The sequence below is a fragment of the Acinonyx jubatus genome, chromosome C1, assembly GCF_027475565.1.
Source record: "Acinonyx jubatus isolate Ajub_Pintada_27869175 chromosome C1, VMU_Ajub_asm_v1.0, whole genome shotgun sequence".
Lineage (NCBI taxonomy): Eukaryota > Metazoa > Chordata > Mammalia > Carnivora > Felidae > Acinonyx > Acinonyx jubatus.
Genome location: NC_069381.1, coordinates 188,014,117 through 188,040,710, shown reverse-complemented (window position 1 = coordinate 188,040,710; position 26,594 = coordinate 188,014,117). Strand labels below are relative to the sequence as shown.

The 26,594-nt window shown below is 38.8% G+C and overlaps 1 protein-coding gene and 1 pseudogene across 9 annotated transcripts in view; both read right to left on the bottom strand.

Annotated features, from left to right (window-relative positions):
- The window catches only part of PARD3B (par-3 family cell polarity regulator beta), a 997,127-nt gene that overhangs the window by 120,625 nt on the left and 849,908 nt on the right, over positions 1-26,594 (bottom strand). The gene's annotated exons all lie outside the window — the stretch shown is intronic.
- On the bottom strand, positions 16,627-22,123 carry LOC128314109 (40S ribosomal protein SA-like; annotated as a pseudogene).

Below are 26,594 nucleotides of genomic sequence, written 5' to 3'. Positions count from 1 at the left end.
ATAAAAATGGAATTCCTTCCTTCCGACCCTCCACTAGACACAAGAGCAAGAAAGAGAGGCAAACATCATGTGCTTCTTAAAGTGTTTTCACTGAGCAAGAGTCTGACAGCAAGGAAGACGCCTATTTACCTCTGGAATGCTTTTCAGCTGTAGCTACTTTATTGCTTTTGTTAAAACCAATGCCTCCAATTTTTTTCACTTGAGATGTTTAGACATATTCCGCAACTGCACACTTCAGGGCAACCGAACATTAAAAGAGGATTCATACGGTTGAGGTATGACTCAAATTTTGTGGGAGACGGCAGCTAGAATGGCAAAGGGAGTGAACCTATAAAAAATTCAGGAGGAATGTTTCCATACACATCCTCTATCCTGTACCAAAGAGAATAGTCACGGAGTTGCTATAAAAATATACGAGCCAGACTCCGTGCCGGTGTGCTGATCCACTCATCAGATAGTTTAGATAACTAATCATGTAATAACCCGATGCATATTCCTTGTCGTTTAAAGGGGGGGAAGGCAGTTAAAGCGCAAAAGGTGAACACGTGCAGAGTTCAGGACGCAGTCCTGCATCAGGGTTTCGCGCTGAGGCCTGACAGCCTGCAATTTGACCAACAAAGGCCAGACATATAGTTACTGAATTTTGTTTGAAGTGCATCTTCACATGGCATCAACTCGGAATCCACCCACAAATAACAAGGGATGTGAAGACAGTGTCGGCCTGCATAAGCAACAGATGTTCTCATCACACCACCAGAACACGCAAGGCAAAAGGTTAATATTTTCGAGGGAAAAAATGTTAATGCTGTAACCACGAAATAACATGGGACAAATGCACGATTAGGAGATGAACTTCACAGCTAATAAATTTGATAACTGATTCCTTAGTTTTACAGGGAGATAGAAATGGTTCATGTGGGACTTAAACCAAAACTTTACTTTCAAAGTCTTTTGCACACTGTAACGCTAATGAGAGGATAATGCGAAATTCATTCATGCTAAAGGAAAGGGGAAAAAAAAAAAAAGGACTACAGGAAGATGGTCCAGCACTGGGATAATTATGCCATGCACATAAAACATTTTCCAAGAGGTCCAATAGATGTAGCGTCAGAACTCTCCAGCCACATTCGCTGCTGGGGTTTGGGGGGCTTGGAAAAGTCACAGCCGACTCAGAAACTCATGCATTAAGGGTAGTGATTGGAAACAAATGGAGTGAGAAGCCTACTTAACATGGTTTCACTAGTGATTCTTTTCACACACACACACAAAAAAAAAAACAACCCAGAGAGGAAACATCACCATTCTACCTAATGCATTTGTTAGAAAAATGTTAAATTAAGTCATTTGCAGTCAAAGTGAACAAATTGGAGGTCTGCTTAGGTGCACTGGTGGCTCACCCTACATGCGTTCCAACAACGTGCGGTCTGGCTAAGGAGATAGCTAATTGACTATTGTTCCTCCCATCGTTTGTCCATTAGGATAAATCCAGCCTGTGGACACTGAACCTTTCAAAGACAAAGAACTGAATTAATTTTGTACTTCTACAGTGCTTAATAAATCTGACACTGTCTGGTGGTTTTCTTCATTTTCGACCACTTGACAGCTACTGTGATCACAACTTTCAGAGAATCTATTTTCCTGTGTAAAATTAGCAGCAATAAAACAAGCTAAATGGAATATGACCAAATCACAGAGCCCGTCATATCATGGAATTTCAAAAAGAATCCCGGAAGCATATTGGAGACGATTGGTATTATGCGCCTAAATTCAAAAGGCTGCTCAGAATCAGAGACACGCATTTAATATCAAAACAAATATGATGCCCCTTCATTTGCAGAAGCAAACAGTATTCCTATCACCAAGGAGCAGCCTTGTGTGGTTGAGGCTCCTCACAGTAAAGGCTCAGGACCTTTTCTTTCTTAGGCTGACATTTGTATTGAATCAAGTAAGTTCTTCTTCATAATTTTTCTTTTCTAATGGACTTCCCCCTCTATATATGTTTTCAGGAGGGAAGAAAAGCAAAGGGCAGCAAAACCAGCCTTAAGTGCTTGGCAAATGATCTTCCTGAATCTGGACCTCATAAATCCTATAAAATGTTATATTTCAACAATAGGCTGCAAAAGCCTTTCTCTCCACAATGATGAAGCCTGGCTTCAAAATTTATAGTTTCATCTCAGAAATGGACTATAAAAAGAGACTGACCTAGCTGTCTATCAACTGAGTCTGACAATAGCAAATAAGGTGTGAGCTTTCAATGTCAAATATACATTTAATATTAAAATTCTCAGATTAAACATTGCGGAGGGGTTTCCTGCGCCACACATGCTTAGGGGAGTGGTGACAGATGGAGCCTGTGTTGTCATAGCAATGTCCAGACCCTGATGTGACACTTCTTTCACTGGCTACTATGAGGGCCTTATTTTCCAATACTGCCTATTCAAAGGGACCCCTCTTCTACTTGGGGGTAAGGGGGAGTCGATTAAAACAAGATCCAAACAGATGTGGCTTAGTTCTGTGCTTAAAAGACCCAGGTGAGCAACCATTCATTTTTGTCAAGAGGGGTATAAAAACCTGCATCCAAATACATCTTGATAAATCCAAATAGATTTTTTGAGGGAAGAAACAGAGGTTGATTCCAATAACTATTCCTCTTGGTAATGGAGCAAGGCTGAGGCAGAATGAAAACCTCTAATGGTAATTTGAAACAGACCTGTGCTTCCATAAAAATGCTTAACCTCACTAGGAAGCTAGGAAGTTCAAAGTGGAATGATAAGGTACTATTTTTCACCTAATTAGCAAAGATTTAAGGGGGAAAAAGAGATAACATTCAAGTTGTCAGGTATGGGGTGAAACGAACTCTCTCCTACGCTGCTATTCGAAACATGGCTTCAGTTTTCCTGGAAAATGTTGGCTACTATGCTGTAAGCCCTTAATGCATCATTTCCCTTCTAGGTATCTTAAGGAAATAATCCAAGCTGTGTAGGAAGATGTATGTAAAAAAGCGCTTATCAGAGAGTAATTCATAACACTGAAAATTCTGAAACACCCTAACTGTTTAGCATTAAGGAAAAGGTTACATAAATTAGGGTACAGTTAGGCGGTGTTGTTTTTACACAACCATTAAAAGGGATGGTTGTGAAAAGATTAATTGGCACAAAAGCACAACATAATGATAAAAAGGAAAGATCCCAAGATTTATATATGCATGTAAATATTACATATGTATATGTGTATAAACGTGTCAGCACTATGCACAAACACAAATTCTATATTTCATACACAATGATATTCAGGAAACAAGCCCGGGAATAATCCTCTAAAATGTTAAGGATGGTCAAGTCTAGGTTGTGGGCTCATTGGCGATTTTAGGTTTGTTTTCTGCTTTAGCTTTTTGGTTACTAAAGTTAATATAAAACATTTGTTATAGAAAATTTAGAAAATAATAGTGTAGCTTAACAGAAACATGAAAGGAAGATAGATAGCCCTGGAGCCAGAACTGACTATCCTGGGGTAGAAATTTGGTGTGCATCAATGGGGTAGTTTGAGAAGGAGTTTTCCTTCTATCACATTGGGCTTTCTCATCTTCTTTACCAGGAGGAAAGGTAGCAGCGAAGAAGAGTGGAATCGTGAAGGTGCCTTTGTACTCCATCAAGAAAGCCACAAATATTCGTTACTTTAAATCTAACACAGAAAGAGAGCGAAAACATTTCACTGGGGACGACGAGTGGTTGCGGATTAGGTTTACAAAAATATAAATTTGGGAGTGGAGGGGCCGTTTAAATTTAACAAAGGGAAAAAAAAGAGTTCCCCTACTCATTAGGTGTCAGACTGAATCTCACTTCTAAAACGATATACTCAAAATGGCACATTGGGAAATTTGTAGGAAAGAGGCATTTCAGTTAGTGCATGCCGCCTTCCTGCTGAATGTTATTCCAGCTCTTACGAATGATGTAAGATACCACCAACAATAATGAGTGAAACGTGCCCTACCGTCAGGCAGTGGAAAACCAGTAGCGTATAAACAATTTGGATTGTAAAACCCTCTAATGGAGCTTAATAAGAGAGCTAACATTTAGACACAACAGGGCCGAGACAAGATGTGACAGTTACCATAACACAGAATCTCATTACTTTGTTGGTCGTCTGAATTATAAACAGAATTTTAAGTTTGTTTGTATTTTTCATAAGTGATCCATGAAAAATTAACCTGTGATTTGAAAGGCAGAATATTGCAATGGGTAATATGCAAAATTTATGAAAGAAGTCCTCTTTTTATTAATGAGAATGGAGAGTTTTTAGAGGTCTGGCAATTGAAAATTACCATGGGAGTTGATTATAATGGGAGACAATGGGGGGATTATATAGTAGGAAAACTATCACGGGAGATTTCCTAGCCCAGAACTCTCTTTCTTTATGAGCTTCTCCAGGAGTTACTGGCATTTGTAAAATGCCAAGCTTCTGCTCTAATGGGTCACTTCAGCTTTCAGTTTTGGTCATTTTCTTTCTTTTTTAATTTTTTTGGTCATCAGTTGCTATTCCCTCAAATCCAAGAGACTATCCATTTCTCTATTCATTTCTGTCCCGTTCTTTTCTCTCTATTCAGCTTTTCCTACTCTCACTTATCTCCCTTCCCCCTTGTGAGAATCACAGAATCGGAGAACCAGAAGAGATGTCTACAGCTCATCTTTTCCTTGATTTACTTTGCTATACTATACGTTTGAGGACTTTCCACCTGAGAGCTGTGGGGCCATTTTTCCCCATCTTGTTTTGTTCACTTGGCTCCTGCTTCTGGGAATTTTAAGCATCAAGTAAGTTTTAAGGATAGAGAGTTATTATTTCTTGGGGATGTAGTAGGTGAGGTCTTGAGAGAGACACACAGAAATCAACACAATTTATTCAGCCCACCTTTTATGATATAAATTATACCATATATTATATATTATTCCATATATATGACACAAAATATTTATTATTATAAAACCCAATATGATGGCTCCTATGTACTTTAAAGACAAAACTTGACTGTTTTAGCAATGGACAAAATTTAACCTATATTATGTTACTGATATTTTAAAAGTGAACATCTTTTTTTTTTTAAGTTCGTTTATTTATTTTGAGCGAGGGAGAGAGAGAGAGAAAGAAAGAGAGCACAAGTGGGGGAGGGTCAGACAGAAGGAGAGACAGAATCCCAAGCAGGCTCCTCACCATCAGCACAGAGCCCGATGTGGGGCTTGAACTCATGAACCGCGAGATCATGACCTGAGCTGAGATCACTTAACTGATTGTGCCACTCAGGCGTCCCCGATAAAGTGAACATCTTGGTTCTAATCTTAAGAAAACCAGGCCAACTTTGAAAGGCACTAAAGTGTGTGTGTGTGTGTGTGTGTTTTCATGCGTGTGTGTAAATCTAGAAAAGGTGTAGTTTTTCTTCTTACCTTTCTGTGACTTCATAAGTTGAGTAGACAACACAAATGATACAGTTTACGTATGCAGAGAATAACAATATGTGTTAATCTATTTACACCTTTCTAAAACGAGCACAGGAGAAAGAAATCTCATTCCAAGACTATAAAAGCATTGCTGGCTAGAGGGAAGCCAGCTAAACAAAAGAGCCCTCTGACACACTGAGCGCTGACAGAGACCAACCTTGCTCTTTTTTGTTCCAAGTAAGCTGAGTGACGATTCCCTCTTCTCTACAACTGTGTATCACTGGGTTAGTGATGCTTTTGTAAAGAGGGTTTGACAACAATGGAGAGTCTCCTGCCTGCTAAACAAAAAGTGACAACTCCATTTGAAAGCTGTCCCTAGGTGTATTTTACGTGCAGAAATTATCTGTGACAGCCCCAATCAAAATAAAGTTTCATTTCGCTTGGAACACAAATGGACGATACAGTATGTTATTTGAATGGTACTGTTTTTCCCAATGAATGGTTATGATATTTTCTAGTGAGTTTCTCATAGGCTACTATTTTTAAACTTAGAAAACAAAAGTAGGTTTTCCCTAATAATGCCGTTTTTGTGTAAGCTAATGCCTGTAACTTATGAAAAACAATGTATGTAGAAAAAGGGATTGAATATATCAATTTGAAAAGCTAGCTCTGGGGACATAAAACCAAAATGTAAAGTGATAAGCCATGTTTCTACCTACGGATCTGTGGACGTATGTGGGCAATCTTACCCTGCTCAACAACACACATCAACACATGGATCCACCCACAAAGACGAAACCGTAAACAACACTTCCATCTCCGAATTAAAGGGTATGAGCAAGGATACAACTTGCAATTTGTCAAATGTCAGACTACAAGGATCAATACTTCCTTCTGATATCTGATACACATCATCCCTGGGCTTGAAAAATCACAACAGACTTTGTTTTAAAGAATATTTTCAAAATGCCCACCTGTCTCCTATTATAGGCCAGGGTGCTAAGAAATCTATTTGAGTTTCCCATGATTTGATGGTAAATTCCATTTAATTTTTTATACTATTTAAGATAGGCACAAACATGACTTTCTCTGCCTCCGCCCACAAAGTATCCTAAAAACCCCCAGAAGGCAGGGCCCACAGCTGTTTGAAACCTCGTTAGTTTTACAGGTACGTAGGTCTTCAATAGATTCTAGGCCAGAAGACCAAAGTAGGGAAGAAGGGGGAGAGATTGCTCTGGAAATACTGATAGTGACTTGCCTGTATTCCTTTATCCCATAGTCCTTGCTCTTTCTTGAAAGGTTGTGATACTATTATTGGAATGAAAGGATTCTCTTTTATCTTTTTTAAGGGAACATTTCTGCAAACACAAACAGTTTATAATAGTCTAACTACAAATTTCGGTAGTCCATTGCTGTAAGGGTAAAAAAAAATTACAAAGTTGTGTGTGTGTGTGTGTGTTCGTGTGTGTGTGCGTGCGTGCACGCGCGCGCACGTGTGTGTTTGTAAAACTCCATTGCCGAAAGCTTTTTTACAAATCTCATAACCCAAGTCCTCATTATCTAAGGACAGGAACACCTGGATAACAGACAAAAGAGATTTCCAGTGTGAGAGGTTAGGGAGCGTCACACTATTGTTCTAATTCCTGAAATCTGGGGTTAGTGTGAAGCACTCCTGCGGAGTTGGGCAGAGGGAGTTAAGGGATGGATCCGTGGCACTGTGGTTCACAAAGAAGGTGGCAAAAGGGTCTGAGCCAGTCAGAGAAGTGAAGCTCAAAGGGAGTATGGGGCCTTGGAAAACAAATGCTCATGACATTAAAGATTTATTTTTTATTGGATTGTTAAAGCTACCGTGGGGAGGAATAAGAAAGGGAAGGCCACTGCTGGGAGGAGATGCTTTGACATGATAACAGCACCAGAGGAAAGGCAGAGCAACCTGAACTCCTATTTTGCTTCCATTAGAGGACTGCAGAACCATATAATTTTGGAGCTGGGAAGAAGTGCTGAGATCACTTGGCCCCACCCTCCCGTCTTCCCAGACGGGGAGATGCAGAGACGGTATGTGACTCATCTGACATCTCCAACAGGGGAAGGCAGAAGAGAGGCAGAAAAGAAGAGGATTGTAGGAGGGAGAGAAAAATACACGATCCGAGGTGCTTTAAAGGCATGCCGGTTGCTGGTACTCACGAATTATGTCCACAGTTTTGATAAGAGCTGGGAGGTGTGCCCTTAGAAGCATGGATGGTATCTCTGAGAAATTACAGACCATGGAAGATGTGTCCAGATACTTGAGGTGAGCAAATCACAGTCAATTTTTTTAATGGCCAAAGCAAACTCTAGAAAACTAGAGGTTAATAAGTTCAGTGCTCATTTCAAGCAAAATTCTCTGGAATGTATCGGTAGAGGTAACTGGAGATCATCAACAAGAGTCAGTGACAAATGTTAGGTGTGCAAAAGAGTTACAAAAATGTAATTGCCAACAAGAGCCTTCTGTCTTGGTGGAGCAGCCATATTGGGCTGACTGCAGCTTCTGAATAGTAAAGACCACCTTGTGCCCTTAGAAAGTGTTTGAGGCAGAGACCAGATGGAGGAGGCAGTGACTTGTGTGTCCTGGGAAGTCTTTCACCTAGGGGAACTTGGCAAGGAGGCATTTCCTGAAGTAGGATATACCACCTCAATCCTGAGAGACAAGGGCCAGAGAAGCCTGTGGGATCACTGACACTCAAGCATCACCACCGATCAGGGGGAAGAGACAACCGGAGGGAGGCTGTGCTGACTGGGAGGCCAGACAAGTCATACTAGCCAGGGAGGTTGGCCCGGCCAAGAGTGTGACAAGAAATCTCTGTGATCTTAAAGCTAAGAATGGAGCCACCTGGATTCATTCATTCATTTAATACATATTAATTGAACACCAGATGCCTCAGTAACTACGCTGGGATCGGAAACAAAATATAGTTCCTACTTCAATATCTCATTGAAGAAATAAACAAGTAATATCTGTGCTAAATCCTGAGTAACACATTGAACTTCACCCAGGGGAAAAAAATGCATAGAGAGAAATGGCACTATGGCCATTTAGAGCAAGGGTCTTGGGTAATGCAACCAAGGTTGTGGGCCTTAGAAAGTTGGGAGGATAAGGACAGCTTTAGAAAGAAGAGCTTCAAATGGAGAGTTATATTTTGAGAGGCATTTGTAAAAGGCAATGCATGTAGGGAACAAAAGACAATGTTCCCCAGTTCAGCCACTCTAGCATCCCAGACTGAGCCTTGTCCAGGTTAGGGCAGCATGTCACAGGGAAAGCACAATGGATCAAAAGAAGTGCTCAAGGAAGGTTGGGCCCAACGGCATTTCCTCACTGGGGAAAGGCAGTGCACAGACAGGCCAACCAAAGCTACCCATTCTCATGGATCTTCATAGGAAAGAGTACGGGTGTGTGGCTAAGGGAGATGGAAGCCTCAAGAAGGAACCCTACATCTCTAGCTTGAGCAACTAGGTCACTAATGGTGCTCTATATTGAGGTGTTAGAGTCACAAAACAGCAGTAGTAGGCAAGAAAGGTTTGTAATTAAAAAGGGGTATTAATTAAGTGAAGACCAAGTCTGTCATTATAAAATTCTGGAGACATGACATCTTGAGAGGATGATCAGTTTACCAAGATTAAGAGTTAAACACAAGGAAAGAAAAGGTTCTGCTCTAAAGCACTTTCTTCACTATTCCTGGCTAGAATGAATACCACTGGTAAGGGAGGAAGGATTGCAGTTAAATGAGAATCACATGGGTGTTATACTGTTATAATTAGTCACCTTCTGCCCGAGTTAGCTGTTGACAAATCTTTATATGATGGGACTACATGTACTCCTGTGTGAAGGCCGGGCTCTATTCTCCTGTCTCAGGTAGACTTTTAAGTTGAGCTAGATCGTTGGTTCTGTCTTCTTCCAGGCAAAACAAGGACAGATCTGGGATGTGATTAGACTTGCATCTTGTCTTGCTCAGCCCATTTTGAGATTACCTCACTGTGTAGCAGCTGACACTTAAGTTGGGGCACATCTCTCTAGAGATGGAAAAGGTAGAGCTGACAGATCTGTTCCCTGGGAGTGGAAATTGATTGTTTATGTGTCTTTTTCTTACTCTTGCCGGTAAACTCTGTGAAAGAGAGCAGCAGTTTGGGGTGTAAGATAAGAAAAAGTTTCCTGCCGTGGGAGCTACCCTTAAATGAGAGGGTCTTCCCATTACCCGGTACTCCATATCGGGAAAACTTCAAATGGAAGCATCAGCCACCATTGGAAGTATGTTGAAGGGATTGTGGTATGTCCAATACGGCAGCTAATAGCCATACGTGGTTGTTGAAAACTTGAAATGCAGCTGGTCCAAACTGAGAGGTGCTGCAAAATGTAAAATACACACCAGATCTTGAAGACTTAATATGAATACAGGAGTGTAAGACAGCTCTATAATAAGTGTTTTGAATACATGTTGAAATTATATTTTGCACATATTGGGGTAGATAAAACATAGTGTAAAACCAATTTTACTTCTTTAAATGAGGCTACTAAAAACTTAAAATTCTACACGCACTTCCCGTGATATTTCTACTGCACAGACCTGCTGTAAACTAATGTCATGCAGCCCCACTGTCCTGACATCAGGCTGGTCTTAATGATTCTGTTCTTGATTTGACTGTTTCCCACATAGAGAAGAAATTCTCATTAATTGAGACCATCTTCCCATTTGTTACAACTCAGTGGCATTTTCCCATAATTAATAAACACACTGAGACGCAACCCAACCTCCAGAAAAAAATTTCTTGTTTTCTTTCTTTCACAGTTATAAATGGTTCTAGTGGTATCAACTTTTGTTGTTGTTGTTGTTGTTGTTGTTCAAAAAAAAGGAATAAATAATTTAATCTCAAATACTGGCATTCAAACAAAAACACCCAAAAGCACATACTCTAAAAACTGTCATGCAAACTAGTTTCGGGTGCAGGTCAACGGGGATGATATCCTTTATCAGAGGAGTTAATATCTAGTTAAAATATTACCAATCCACAAATAATACATGATTTTAATATAATGGCCTTTATATCAAATGATGGGATAAATAGAGCCATTGAGACTCTTAATTGAATGGGGTGTGGTGGGAAACATGGATTAGTTATTTGCAGTGAAAAACCTTTTCTTGGCAGGTTTGTAACAGTGCTCGAGAAAAGAAATCCAAATTTATGTCTACTCATATGTGGAGACGGAGCATCAGAGCATGTTGCTAAAGTGCAAGCAGCTTCTCAGAGAGCAGCAAGAGATCAAAACAGGGACCCTGCTGCAGGCCCAGGGCGGCAGTCACAAAACCAGCATGACCAAAGAAAGCCATCCTCTCCCTTCCAGGAAACAGAGCCCGAGCGAGGCTGTGGGATGTTCTGGCCCATTAAGGCATGAGCCTTCTTGGCCGTCTCACTGATAGGACGACATGACAGCTGAAACTTCAGAAGGTCTTAAAAAGATTTGCTGCATATTTATTTTAAATGATTAAGACAATGCCAACGAAGCACTGCCTTTTTCTGGTCTGCACCCTCGCTAGTCACAGTGTGGTCCCCGGGGCCAGCAGGGCGAGCTGCACCGGGAGCTTGTTAGAAATGCAGAACCTCAGGCCCACCTTGGCCCTCTGGAATCAAAATCTGCATCTTAACAAGATCCCCTGGTGGTTCGCATGCAGTGCTTGAAAAGCCAAGCTTTGCCTTTGTAGAAATACAGTCTCTGTCACAGCTGCTTCCTTTCTGTATGGAGAACCCCACGGAAGGTGACCTCCCGCATCTTACTTTGCTTATGAAAAGAGCACCAGCGAGTTGGGGATCCTGGTTGGAGGTAGCTTCCTACCCATCACTGGTCAATTAATGCAGCTTTTAGCTGCAATTATTGGACATCACTGCTCCCCAGATGCTTCTGGCGTCTACAAACAAGTTTTTACCCCATCCTTTCTATGGCACCGGTTTTCTCCCGGAAGTACCTATTTTCTTTCCTTTTGCATCAAGCTGATTTTTACCAGAATGGAAAAGCTTTGAATTATCAGTTTTTCTAACGTGAACCACTAATGCCTTTCTTAAAGCAGAAGGTGCTTGCCACTCAAATGCCCATAATTGCAGCAAGAATTGCCTCTGGCCTGGGGACTGTTATTCAGCAGCACTATTACTTCCCACAAGGAAAGGTTATAGATTTGGACTTTTTGCACATGGTGGAACAAAAATGAAATAGGATTCCAGAGAAAGAAAAATAATTTTTAAAAAAGAATTCGATAGTCAACATAGCACAGTGGTTAAGTGTCTAGGCTCTGTGTTCGGGGTAACTAGGTGTAAATCTTGGCCCGGCCCTGATGATATCAGGCCAGTTCCTTGTCTTCTCTGCAACTAGGGTTCCTCATTTGAACCTTGGGGACAGTCCTAGTACCACCTGGTCAGGTGGTCAGAAGGTGAGGTGATACATGCAAAGCAATCACTACAGCATCTGCCATAGCAAATTCTCAATAATGTGTAGTGGTGGCTATTATTATTCATAATCCTTAATTTTATTTCTTATCAACATACATAGTTTGGTTTCTGAGTGACATTAGGCCAAACTTCAGTTGCATTTAACTAAATATGTAGATGTAAATGCAGCAAAACAACTTCTTTAAAACATGCTGAAATGTCAAATTGCTCTCATTGTCCATAGACCAGGAGGAAAACTATTTGACTTACTAGAAATATAACAAAATCCTACCATTGCAATGGTGCAGGTACACAGCCTCAGCATTATAAGGTACACTGTTGAACCTAGAGCAGCCCAGTGTCGACTAATTAACTTTTCAAGACCTCCAAGGGGTCTCATGGGTGTTTTCCAGGTTTCACCAAGCCAAAGAAGGCTGGAGAAGAGGAAATGGGATTAACTTCTTGATTGGAAGGGTGATTAAACACTGGAACAGGATACCAAGGGAGGCTGCAGGATTTCTATCTCTAGGGAACTTTTAAACAGGAGACACAACTGTCTGGCCTACATGATTTGGGTCTTCTGCCTGGAAGCAGGCAATTGAATGAACTCAAAAGAAAAATTATCTTTAATGTTCATGTTTTTTTAAAAAACAGGCAGAATTAATTTCCTTTCCAACTTATAGGAAAATACACTCCTGACCACCCTCCACCCCGAGGTTCCCAGCTCCCCTCCTTGACCACTCTAACTGTCCTTAGCACGGCTGTGATTTACTTTTTCACATGCCTGTGTCTCCTCCACGAGACAACACGGTCCCTGAGGCGAGGGCACAGTTGTTGCATAGGCACACATGGACACCTGATTCAGAAGAGGAGTGGGGTGGCCATTTAATTGCACAGATGGGAAGGCAGTTAAAAGAGTCTTTGAGAAGTGCCAGGGTGGCTCAGTTGATTGGGCAACTGACTCTTGATTTTGGCTCAGATCATGAGCTCACAGTTCGTGAGTTTGAGCCCCACATTGGGCTCCATGCTGACAGTGAGGAACCTGCTTGGGATTCTCTCGGCCCCTCCTATGATCTCTCTCTCTCTCTCTCTCTCTCTCTTTCTCTCTCTCTCCCTTTCTCTCTCTCTCTCTCCCTCTCTCAAAATAAGTAAAATAAACTTGAAAAAAAAAAGAGAGAGAAAACATTAAAAAATATAAAAGAAATAAAAGAACTTTTGATATTTTCCTACACACAACTTTGAGGTAGCTGAGTCATTCATTTATTCAATATTTATTGAGGTGAGCTATGACAAATGAATTAAAAAATAGTTTTATACCACCTCCCATGCACAAGGTAAACCTTCCCCTGAAGAACCCATGGTGGAGCCAGAAGTACACAATGCATTCTTGTACCTCCATGGAGATAGCAGTTTTAGATTTAAAGAAGTATCCACAACGGGCGTGTCTGGGTGGCTCAGTGGGTTAGGTGTCTGACTTCAGCTCAGGTCATGATCTCGTGGTTTGTGAGTTCGAGTCCCACATCAGGCTCTGTGCTGACAGGTCAGAGCCTAGAGCCTGCTTCAGATTCTGTGTCTCCCTCTCTCTCTGTCCCTCTCCCCCTCACACTCTGTCTCTCTCTCTCTCAAAAAGAAATACTCATTAAAAAAAAAAAAAAGAAGTATCCACTGTAGGTTGAAAACAATATACTGCAAATCTTGGCCTCTCTCACAGAATTAGAATAGCTTCTTAAAAACCCCATGGGTTTTACCTACTCTAACTCAGAACCATGCAACACGTAGAAAAGAAAGAAAATATGGGCTGGCTACCTGAGATGAAGGTTTTAGTGCAGATCCCTTCAATCTAACACTTAGCACTAGTCCATTTTCCTACTTGGTAGCTTTTATTCCAAAGGAACATCCCTGAGGCTACCATTATGGCTGCATGGTGTGTGAGAAGGGTGGGTTTTCCTCCTTCAGGAGGCCTGCTTTGTGAAAGTGCTCTCTTGGTAAACAGAAAGGCCACAGTCTATCAGGATTTCAGTTCAGCATGCAAGTGACTGGCCTATAAACATAATTTTTTAACAGCTTTTCTTCAGCAACTCTGACTGTTTAATTAATTTTCAGCCATTAACCATTCATTTAAAATGCCACTTACGAAATCTTAATTTTGCACATTATCAGCTGGTTCACAAATAGCTAACCATGAGCAGAAGCATAATGATCTCTCTCTCCCTGTTCTTAGAACTTACCAAGCTTATAGCCAATTTTGGCTTCTTAATTAACCATATGCATATAAGCACTTAAATTAAATGACAGTTTTTTTTTTTCTCAAGAATTAATGTGCAGTGAAATGTTAACACTGACATCATTCTGCTGTCTTTTGAAGGGCTTGAATGCAGTGCCTTGGCCAGGCCACAAGTACTGTGGATGCCCAAAGGTGATACAGGTGCAAGAATGGTCCTCAGACTGGTTGAGTTCCCCTTGTTGATTTTACTCTTGCAATGATATTATGCATGCATTGTTCAACTTCTTCAACTTTCATCTTTTAAGAAAAATAAGAGAGGTCATCCCCAAGACATTCTTTAGCACTGGGCATTCAGAAACAACAAATCCAGCAGCATATTCCTTTTCTGTGGTTGACCCCAATTAGGTGAGTCAGTTCAAACCAAATAAGAGGGCAGGGAAAGATATTCAGGGCAAAAAAATAATTGTCAGCTGATGCTAAAATGACTTTTTCTCTAACTAGGCCTCTGATTATTAGAGCCTACAGAGAAATTACTTGCAATTTTACAGGTGTCAGCTGGGGTCGAGGTCCAAGCTAAAAACTGGGCACAGAATTGTTCAGGATGGTTCATCATAGAACAGGAAGGCTTTGACCCATGAGCCAGTGCCTGGGTCATAGCTGAGATTTGATGGATAGCCCCCATCAAAACCAGCTCCAGTCTTTAGGGACTAGACTATGAGTCTGTAATTGATTTGATTGGTGTCAGTAATAAACATTATATTTTGGAGAATTATGGTAATCTTGGGCATTTTTCTTTTTCTTGTGTCCAAATACAGAGATTCCAAGGACAGGCCTAAAAATAATCACAAATAAAAGTTGTGTTGCATCATCTACTAAAACTCCATGCTCCTGGAATGAGGAAAATTGTTAGAGGGTTTATTAAAAATGTTTTACAACACTGTGGGAGTGAAAATGGGAAAAATAGCAGACCATTTTCTGAATCACAATGTGAATTGAGGTACAACACCTCTGAATTCATTAAACACGTAGTGTAGGAGACACATCGGTGGTTATGAGCCTCGTTTTAGTTATATTATACCTGTGCAAATTACTGAAGCTCGTTTTGACTGAGAATTCATGTGCAGGTGTCAAAAAAAAAAAAAACCCACAACCAAACAAACATTGACTGTAATTAGAAACATAAATGTACTGATTGACGAAAGAACTTAGAACCAAACATGCGCATAAACAATTTGAGTCTCAGCAAACTTGGCATTTTGTAATCCTGTTAGCAATTCAGTTTATAATCCAAGTAAGTACTTAAAATACAAGCATATCTTGACTCTGCAATTTCTGAGGCTGGATTCCAAGAGAATGACAATTTAGCCTCCTGGAAGACCTTTCAGGCTGAAAGGAATCATGATAGCTTTCCAAAGAACAATGTATAAAATTCACTAAGCTACATCCATTCTGTGATTCCTTCACTCATCTTCAATTCATCTAATAAACATGTATTGGGTACCTACTATGTGCTAGCCTCTGGGAATGCAGATATTGAAGGTAAGTCTTGCTCACAAAAAGGTACAGTCTGGTTAGGCCAATGTGCAGTCACCCACAGAGTTTCGTTTTGATTTTAGTATTTTCCCTTTCAAAAACTCCCTGAGCATTTTCCTTTGAGTTAAGAAAGTAAAGGTGACTGTCAAATTGTTGAAAGAAGGAAGACAACTTAACCTAGTGACTCAACCAAGTACGGAACCCAGGCCACCAGTATCAGTGCCATGGGCAGCTTGTTAGAAATGTCAATTTTAGGGCTCCACCTCAGAACTACTCAGTCAGGAACTTGGTGGTTCAACAAGCCCTCTAGGTGATTCTGATGCAAAGCTCACATTTGAAAACCATTACCATGGATACTTAAACGTTGATCTTTAACTGCAGAAGCATACATGTGTCAGATTAATAAGGCGTCTCCTAGCCCTGAGAGTAAGTGAGGGGTTGGAAATGGGTTAGATTTCTGGGAGTGAGGATGCATGTCCCTGAATAGGCTGAGAATGATGGGTGCCCTGAGACGTGGTGAAGAAAACGGGGAACCTTTTCTATATTGTGATCTGTGCTACGGCATACCTCTTGGGCCAGTGAAGAAAAGGTACCATACAGACTGATTAACTCATCCTCTTTGTTCTCTGTCTGGTGTTGGCAAGAGAAACTTCTTTCCTTCTTCCCACATGCCAACCTTTCCACATCAGGATTTCCCCCCATGCTGCTCTTCTGTCTGCAATGCTTTCATTTCCCTTTCACCACCAAACTACTCTTGGCTACGCACTCTTCAAGCCCCAACTTAAATGTCACTTTCTCAGCTAATCTTTCCTTGATCCTTCACGATGTCAAATATGTTTCTCTAGCACCTGGTGCTTCTCCTTGGTAGTACTTATGATTAAGGAGTATTTAATATTTGTCTTCTCTAGTAGATCATAAGTTCCATGACATTAAGGACTTTGTCCAAATCTCACTCAATAAATATTTGTTGAACGAATGGGGATTTTTAAAATTTATTTAAGAAACTGTTTCTTTTCTGTCAACCTTATTTCCAATTTGTTTGCCTTTGTGGAAGAGCAGCTTAAGACCACTTAGTGGTTGCTGCTAAGCATTCAGTGGTCTGAGCAGTGGGAGGTATAGACCAGTCTTCAGTGGGGAGGGGCTGAGCACTCCAGTCTTCAGTAGGGAACTTCATGTCTTCAGACCAGCCTGCAACTTCAGGTTGAGTAGCAATGAACTCAGGAGCAGGAGCAGTCCATTCACCCTGAAATTCCTCCTTGAACACAGCTTTTTCAGCAGTGGTCTGCTCTTCCTTTTCAATCTCCTCAGGATCTCTGTAGAAGTAGAGATCAGGCATGACCTCCCAAGGGTGTTCATGGGCAATGGTGCCATGCATGTGCAGAACTTCCCAGGTCAGCATCCACCACATAAGACCCACTGAATGAGCTCCCTTGTTGTTCAGGGATGGCAATGTCCACAAAGCACAGGGAGGAGTCAGTTACACAGACCAATGGTAGGCAGGTTAACATAAGATGCCTCTATGAGAGGCTGGTAGTCAGCCCTGGCATCAGGAACCACCATAGGCCTTGGCTCTCAGAAGGCTGCCTGGATCTGGTTAGTGAAGGTTCCAGGAGCAAAGTGGCCAGCAACAGCAGTGGTTCTAGTAGCAACAGCAAACTTCAGCGCAGCTCAGTGGCCAGTATTCCTGGATGACATGACACTGACATTAGCTGGGTTTTCAATGGCAACAATGGCATGGAATGCCAGCAGAGACTTCTCCCAGGTTCCCTTCAGATTTATGGTAGACACCACCACTTTTCTTTATTGATGTGCTCTTCCATCTGCAAGTCAAGGTTGGTGCCACCTAAGTGGGTTCCTGTTGCAAGGAATTTGAGGACAATCTCCTCCTTCATTTGCAGGACATTAAGGGCTCCTGCAAACTTGTGAAAGGTTCCCGTGAAGCAACAATGGGAACACAAAACAATGCCATATGGACACGTCCCTGGGTTGAAAGGCCGAATGGGGAGTTATTAAATCATAAATTATATGGAATTCAAATGAGTATTAAAGAACCATGTTTCCTAATACATCATCAGCGGTAATCCCCTTTTCTTATATTTTTTAGATATTTCTATTTTCTACTTCCTTGCCTGATGGATCTAGTAAAGGAAAGGGCATCTTAACCAACAGTGGCAGAAAAATGAGAAAAGAAATGGCTAACATTTGTTTGAGCACTTAATATGAGGCAGCTAGTATTATAGGTTTGAGCTGCATTAACTCTTCAAGTATCTAAAAATTCTACGAGACATGGTATCATTTTTTACCCTGGAGGTGAAGAGAGGCTCTGAGATGTTAGATATTCTAGTCAAGGACCACAGAGTGGTAGAATTCGGATTTACACCTACGATTCATATCCAACTTCAAATTCTATGCTTTGACCACTAGAAGAAAGATAATCATCTCAAGATAAGTAATAAACTGACAGTTAAATACTGTTCAAGGGGCAACACAATATATGCAAAAGGTCTTAATACTGAGAATATATTAACTGCTCAATGAATACTATTATTAGATACCATCACCATCATCATCACTTCCCTCATCCTTAGTCTTGAAAATCCTCATAAATATGCGTCTAGAGCCTAAAACCCACATCTGAACAGATTCTGGGCATACTTTATTTGATAATAGTTAAGTTTGGAGAAATCCTCTCACAGACAAAAAAGACCCAAAAGGAAATTTATGAACTGAGCCTCTTCAAAAGTATAGACTCAAATGATATGAAAATCACCATTGAAGTCTACTGCTTTACATTTTTTGCTTCCCAGTAAATCGGTTTTGAGACTTGGAAGTCACATACGCTTGTGAAAGTTGTTTTCCAGGCTCTAAACTGGAATAAGGCACATTATAAGCCTTTTGGTACTATAATGTCCCAAAGTTCTAAAACACTTAGATCTATATCTGCTTCTTGTTCTTGGCATTTCTCAATTTTTGCTCACTTAAGTCCCCAGAAAAACCAGTTTTTAAGACATTTGCCAGCTTTCACCAATACCGGCCTCACTATCAAAATAAAAAGGCAGGAACAAAGCTGCAGCAAGCAGAAGCCATGGTAGAAGTGGAGCGCCACCGGATTAATTCTTTTTATGGAAGAACGGAGACATTAACTGCAAGAGAAAACAAACCTATCTTTCCTCTTGCTCAATATGGTCACTGAAATGGTGACGATGGCCTGGAGGGTCTCTGAGTGAGAGCATGGTAAGGAGAGACACTGTTTGGAAATGCTATTAATGTAAAGGTTCACAAGACCAATGCTCAAGAGCATAGAGTGACTGCTCTTCTGTGGGGCATCAACAAGAAAGACCAACATGAAAAACACTGAATGCTAATGCTAATGACCAATGTCTTCTACACCTTGCCCCAAATCAGTGTATCTTTAAATTCAAATCTGAAATTGTTTATGAGTGCCTGCTCTGTACCAGATCCTATACATGTGGCCTTCATATATAGTAGTATGTTTAGTCCATTAATAACAAAGTGTATTAACTATAAATTTACATTGTCATAACATTAACACTTAACATTAAAAATGGATATGGGAGTTCCATTTTTGATAATGGTAGAATAGTCTGCTGCATTCTCACTTTCATGAGAAGAACCAGAATAGCTGGACAAACATGAGGAAAAAACCTGCTCTAAGGCATTGGAGAATGAAAGGAGCCAGAACTTGAGGGACCAAGATTGATTGTGACATGTAGATAAGCACACTGAATCAAGCTTAATATTCTGTGGTACTTTTCTCTGCAAGTTTTTTGCTAATTCATAAGTGGCATAGAATCAGATGCTAAAAAAAAAAAGAAAAAATGAGAAGAGCTTAAAGGCTAAGGGACTTGGAGACTAAGAAGAGATTTTGACATTCTTATAAGATTGGCAAGATAGAAATTAGAGTCCATGGTCTACTTAGAAAGAAGGGTCTGGTAAACAACTCAGATTTACAGTTAGGAAAACAAAAAATACATCCCAGGAGTACAGGTAAACGACAAATAGAGTACCTTTTACAACAACTAAAATCCAGCTTCCAGTCTTCTAAATCTCAGATGAGAATAAATCAATATGGCCCTAAACTGCCTGGCAGAAACAAAATAAGTCCTCTCTGGAAAAATAACGTTGGCCTGACATTATTTCTACAATTTTCAAGCACTATATCAAGCATTCAGTCAGTGTACAACAGGACTGAAACACCAAAGGACTGAAAACAAAGTGGAAAATCAAACAATAGCTAATTAAGATACTTCTATGATTAGGCATGGTCTTAAAATAACTGTAATTGATATAGTCAAGAAAAAGATGACAAGATGGAGAATTTCATCACAGAAGTATAATCTCAGGGTAAATTAAATGGACATGTTAAAACTGAAAACTACCATAACTAAAAATAAGAGCTCAATAGATGGGTTTAATAGAAGATGGGACACAGATGAAGGCAAGATCAGTACACTGGAAGACAAGGCATTCAAAAATAACCAAACTGGATCAAAGGTTTAAAAAAAAGAAGAAGCACAGAACAGAGAGCAAAAAACATATACCTGTATAAAAAGATCTAATATTTTTGCATCATTAGAGTACCAAAAAAAGAGAGAATTGGACAGAAACAACAGTTGAAGAGATATTGGCTGAGAATTTTCCAAAATTGATGAAAGACAGATTTAAGAAGCTCTACAAACCCTTACCCAGTTTTAAACACAACAACATGTATGCACATGCACACACATGTAAAGCACATTTTAGTAAAACTGCTGAAAACCAAAGACGGGAAAACTTTAAAGCAAGTGAAGACAAAAAGGTACATTATCTTCAAAGGAGTAACTGACAACAGACTTTGGTGAAGACACTGAAAGCCAGAAACAATGGAATGCTATTTTTAAAATGTTGAAAGAAGAAAAAGATCTGATAACTAGATACCCAGAGAAAATACTCTCAAGAAGTAAAGAAAAAATTAAAAAAAAACCATTTTTTAAAGGAAATAAAAACTGAGAAGATGTGCTACATTACAAGAAATACTAGGGAAGTCATAATGGTTAAAAGGAATAATATTCTAGATGGCAGCAAAGATATCCAGAAGGAAATAAAGAGAAATAGATAGAGTTAAATAGTTACCATATAAAACAATAATTACAGTGCACTTTATGGTTCAAAACATATGTATATTTAAAATACATGAAAATATAGCCTAAAAAATAGGAGGGGTTAAATGTTGTTGAAGTATTCCAAGTTCTACACATTGTTTAGGAAATGAAAAAAGTACAATAAAGCCTTGGATTGTGAGTAACTTGTTCTGCAAGTGTTCTGCAAGATGAGCAAACATTTATAATACATTTGAACTTGATAAATGAGTGATGTCTTGCAATACAAGTAGTATGTGATGCTGAACTTCACATGATCACAACTGAACCAATCGTTCTTGTCACTCTCTCTTGCTGCGGGATTGTGGGTGATCCTCTCCCATGATTTGATGCTTCATCTCAGGCTGCTGTGTTAGGTAGAAATCAGTGATTTTTCAGAACTTTGGAAGGTGCCCACAACTGGAACTAGTGTATTTTTTATCACTTCAAAGCATCTATGGACAGTCCTTTGCTTTTCCATAGAAGAGTAAACTTAGGAATTCTTTGCTTCATTCTAGGTCAGGCTGACTGCAGATATAGACTCTTTCCTCTGCTGCCTTATTGTCAGTTAAACTTAATATAGTATATGACAAGAGTTTATTAATACTGTACTGTAGTCAACATCTGAGTGAGCATATACAATGGTCCCCATGCATAAAAAGATTCCACGGAGCCAACAGATAGCAGTGATTCTGTTAGTGATAGTGAAAGTCGTCCTACACAGTAACCCTCTTCTTTCTTGTCTCCCTCACACCAGCCACTCAAGTTTTTAAAGGTAAGTGCAAGTTTGTTTATTTTTCTTCATATTTTGCATTCTCTTTATTATTTTGTGTTATATCACAGTATTGTATCATCTTTATATGAATATTTGGAATGAATCATCTGAGTTTCCATGATTTCCTATGGGGAAATTCATTTTGATATACAGGTGCTTTGGATTACAAGCATGTTTCTAGAACGAATTATGCTCACAAACTAAGGTTTTACTACACTACTTTATTTTGAAATACAATAAATGAAGAATGCATCTTTTGAGTATTAAAGGAACTAAAAGGAGGGTAGAAGAATGCATAACAAACTCACAGAGGTTACATAAAGTTGACTCATATAAAATTCTTGGTTAAAACATTTTAAAAAAGGAAAAAAAGGAGAGAAAAATAAACATAGAATAGGTGGAAAAATAGAAAATAGAGAATAAGTTAGAGATTTAAACCAAATTATATCTGTAGTATCATTAAGTGTAAAACAACTAAATACTACAATTAAAATATAAATTGACTGGATATCAAAACAAAATCTATTATATGCCTCTTTATAAAAGACATACTTTAAATGTAAGGATCCAGAAATGTTGAAAATAAAAAGATGAAAAATATACACTAAACAAATATTAAGCAAAAGAAAGATGGTACAGCTATATCAATATCAGACAGAGTAGACTTTGAAGCAGTAGTCATTACTAAGAATAATGTAATAAAGGGTTAATAATGTAGTAAAGGGTCAATCCTCCAGGAATACATGACAACCATACAGTTTTATGAAACTAATAGCAAGCTTCAAAATATAGAAAGCAAAAGTTGACAAGACTAAAAGGAGAAATGAATACATCCACAACCATAGGAGGTTATTTTGATTTTAAAACAGAAAGTAAAAAATCTACAGAGCATATTCTCTGACAAAAATGTGATAAAATCAACAAAAACAACAAAAAGGAAAATCTCCCATTATTTGGAAATGAAACAACACACTTCTAAATAATCCACGGATCAAAGAAGGTTCAAGGAAAATTAAAAAACAAACAAACATTGAACTGAATGAAATATAAGCACAGTATGTCAAAATACATAGGATACAGCTAAAGCAGAGCTGGAGAGAAGTTTATAGCATTAATGTTTCCATTAGAAACATTCCATAAATGTCTCCATTAGAAAAAAAAGAAAGTCCCAAATACAAAATCTAAACTCCTTATTTAAGAAACTAGAAAAAAGAGAGAAAAAACAACAAAGCAAGTATAAGGAAGGAAATAATAAAGAACAGTAATCAATAAAACTGGAAACAGAAAAATAATAGAGGAAATTAATAAAACAAAATAAATAGTTGGTTATTTGAAAAAGTCAATCAAATTGACAGCTCCAACAAGACTGACAAAGCAAAAAAAGAGAGAGGACAAAAATTACAAATGTCAGGAATGAAACAGAGGGTGATATAACAGGCTCTGCGGTTCAATAAGGGAACATTCTATCAACAGAACAATAAAGAAATGCTAGGAACAACTCCATATGTAAATTTGACAACTTAAATGGACCAACTCCTGGAAAGGGGAAGCTACCATGATTCACACAATATGACATAATTGGAGTAGTCTTGTAATTATTAAGGACATTGAACTATAATTAAAAACCTCCCAAAAAAGAAATCTCTAAGCCTAGATGGTTTCTCTGGAGAATTCTACCAAACGTTTAAAGAAATAACACCAGTTATACACAATGTCCTCCAGAAAAAAAGAGGCAACACTTCCCTTCCCATTCAATGAAGCCAATGAATCCTGGTATCAAACCCAATGAGAGTACAAAACAAAAGAAAACAAAACAATAGACCAATATCTTTCATGAACATAGATGTAAAAATTCTTATTAAAATATTAGCAAATGAAATTAAGTAACACACAAAAAGAATTACATATCATGACCAAATATGTTTTATTCCAGGATGCAAGGGTGGCTCAATGTTTGTAAAACCATAAATGTAATCTAAAATGCTAACAGGCTAGAAAAGAAAAATCATATGATCATATAAGATGAAGCAGAAACATCATTTGACAAAACTCAACATCCATTTATGATGAAAAAAAACCCTCATAAAACTAGAAACCAAGGATAATTTCCTCAATTTGATAAATATATATAAAAAAAAAACCTAAGTGTAGCATGATATTCAATGGGGGAGAGAGAGCATGCATTTCTCCTAAGATCAAGAAGAAGTCAAGAATATTTGTTCTCACATTGCTGTTCAACATAGTACTGGAAATTCTAGCCAGTGCAATATGGCAAGAAAAGGAAATAAAAGGCCCAAAAGATATAAAAAGAAGAAATAAAGCTTATGTTCACACAAAAACCTGCAGATGATTATTTATAGAGTTCTATTTGCAGTAGCACCAAACTGGAAACAACTATAATTCTCTCAATAGGTAAATGATTGAACGAATTGTGGTGCATCCATACCATGGAATATTACTCAGCAATAAATAGGAATGAACTACTGATACCTACGAGAGCTTGGATGGATCTCAAGGTCAACAGGTTATGTGAAAAAAGCCAGTCTCAGAGGTTACATTGTTCCCTATTTATTTCATTCCATTTAGGTAGTATTCTAGAAATGACAGAATTATAGAGCTGGAAAACAGATTAGTGGTTGCCGAGGGTTGGGGAGGGTGGAAAGAAAGGTGTGTAAAGGGATTAAATAGTTCTGTATCTTGTCAAATTCCTGGTTTTCATATTATACTATAATTAATTATATTGATGTAACTATAGGTAGACTTCACTAAGAAAACTTAGTGAAGAGTACAGGGATTTCTCTGCACTATATTTGCAACTTCCTGTGGCTTTATAAAAAGTTCAGAATAAAGAGTTAACAATAACTATGACTATATAAAATGTGACTATATGTAAAAACTATAAGCATATGGTTATGAAAAATGCAAATAAAAATACATGAAGTCATATTGGCTCACCAAATTAAAAACAAAAACAAAAACTACTAAATGGAGAAGAAAGAGCTGTTTAGAATTTTCCACCCAACTTCAGTTCATTCCTAGGTGATTCCTAGTAATCTTAATGATAGAATGGTGTAAATGCCTAGATACTAGCATATATAATATTAACTTAAGCTTGAATGATTCTTATTAACGGACAGATGCTTTTTTTTGTATATATCTGTATATAGTATGTATATATGTAGTTAAATCCCTGTAACAGTCTTATGTAGGCACTATACTTATGCTCACTTTATAGATGAGATAACTAAGCTAGTGAGAAGCTACAACATCAGTAGAGAAAGTGGCATAAGAATATCCAGTCAGGCTTTGCTCTGGCTCAGGCCCAGACCACCTACTGACCTTGATGCAGAAAGTCCACTGTATTTGCATTGAAGAGAATATTTCTCCTAGCCTTGTGCTCAGAGATGTTAGCAATTTGGAAAGTGAGAGGCTGAGTAATGACCAAGTTTGAGGGAATCCAGAGTGCTTGCTCGGGATTAATTAAAAGTCTCTGTAAAGTTACATCTCTTGAATTCTATTTCTGGATGGGTTCATATCAATCCTCAGTCAGGTCTCCAGAGGGGATGGTATTCTACCACATATAAATATTAAAACATCTCTAAGATGTTGGATATTTATGAGTACTAACATTAAAACTATCTTTTACTGCCCTTTCTCATCCCACCGATTATTTATTGTTTGAAAAGATAAATACAGGAAAGCAATTGACCTAACAATGGCCTATACCTGATTACACATTGCATTAAATACAGAAATTATAAAGAGGGCTCTTTGGAATCTGTCTTTAACATCAGCAAAGACTGTAATGAAAAGGTATGTGGCTTAGCCTAATAGATTAATGCAAACCACAGGTCACAAGAGGCCTGGAGTAAGTGTGGTAGATTAACACAAATCTAGCACTACTACAGAGAGGTAAGTCAAGGCCCAAGGATTCCGATATGTCTTTGTACCTCCGTAGCCTTGAGTAGAGTGCTTTGTACATGATAGGCATCTAATATTCTTTTAATGGAATGAATGAATGAATGAATGAATGAGGGACAGAAGGATGTCTGGCAGGTGAGGAACAACAGGCAAGCTTTTTGCATGGGCTTAGTGGCTTTGACCATTTTTTACTGTAATCTACAGTAACAAGTGAATTTTGCATCATGTCCCAGTGCTCAGCTACATACATGCCCTCCATATATATACACATGTGTACATTTTACATACACATAGAATCTAATTAAAATTATTAAATAATTCTTACACTTATTATAAGCTATGCAGTGATCTTTTCTATCCTATTTTCTTAAAAAAATGTTGATTGATTTCAGGGTGTACTCATAAGTTACAACCTGCAGTTTGAAGAACCCAGCATAGGTGGAAGCTGACGCATGGGTTTTGGATTTATATCTGGGTCGAAACACTGGCTATGCCAACTTATTACTTGTGGCACCATAGGCAAGTTTCTTAATTTTTCTGAGCTTCCAGTGTCCCATAGGTTATCTACATTTGTTACTTCTGAAAGCTGACAATTTAGTTACAGACAAGTCTAGCATAATCCCAAGAGTAGGGCTCTCAGAAGACAGAAAAGAAAAAAATTAATGAGAACACCAAGTTTTCTGTTCTCTTTCTAAAGCACAAATCTGAACATGACATCCCTATTTCAAGGGTTCCCTGTTGCTCTTGAACTAGAGACTAAATGTTTTACCTTAAACAACAATGACATTAAGAGTATGGCTTATGTTGACCTTCATTTCTTGCCTCCAGCTGGCCTAAATGACGTACCACAGTCTATATATTCTGATACATGTAGTTCCGTAAATGCACCATATTTTCTCTTTGGCTCTTTGCACATGCTCTTCTACCTGCTCAATAAATTTCTGCTTAGATTCCTTCAGAGAGCCTTCTTTGACCACTCAGATCTGCATTCAGTGCCCCTCTCAAGTGCTCCTATAGCATCTTTGGCCAACCCTTATTATAGCTATTATAGCATACCACCATTAATATTACAAAATATCAGCTGTATTCCTCAAGAGGACAGAAGACTATATTCTGTTCTATTC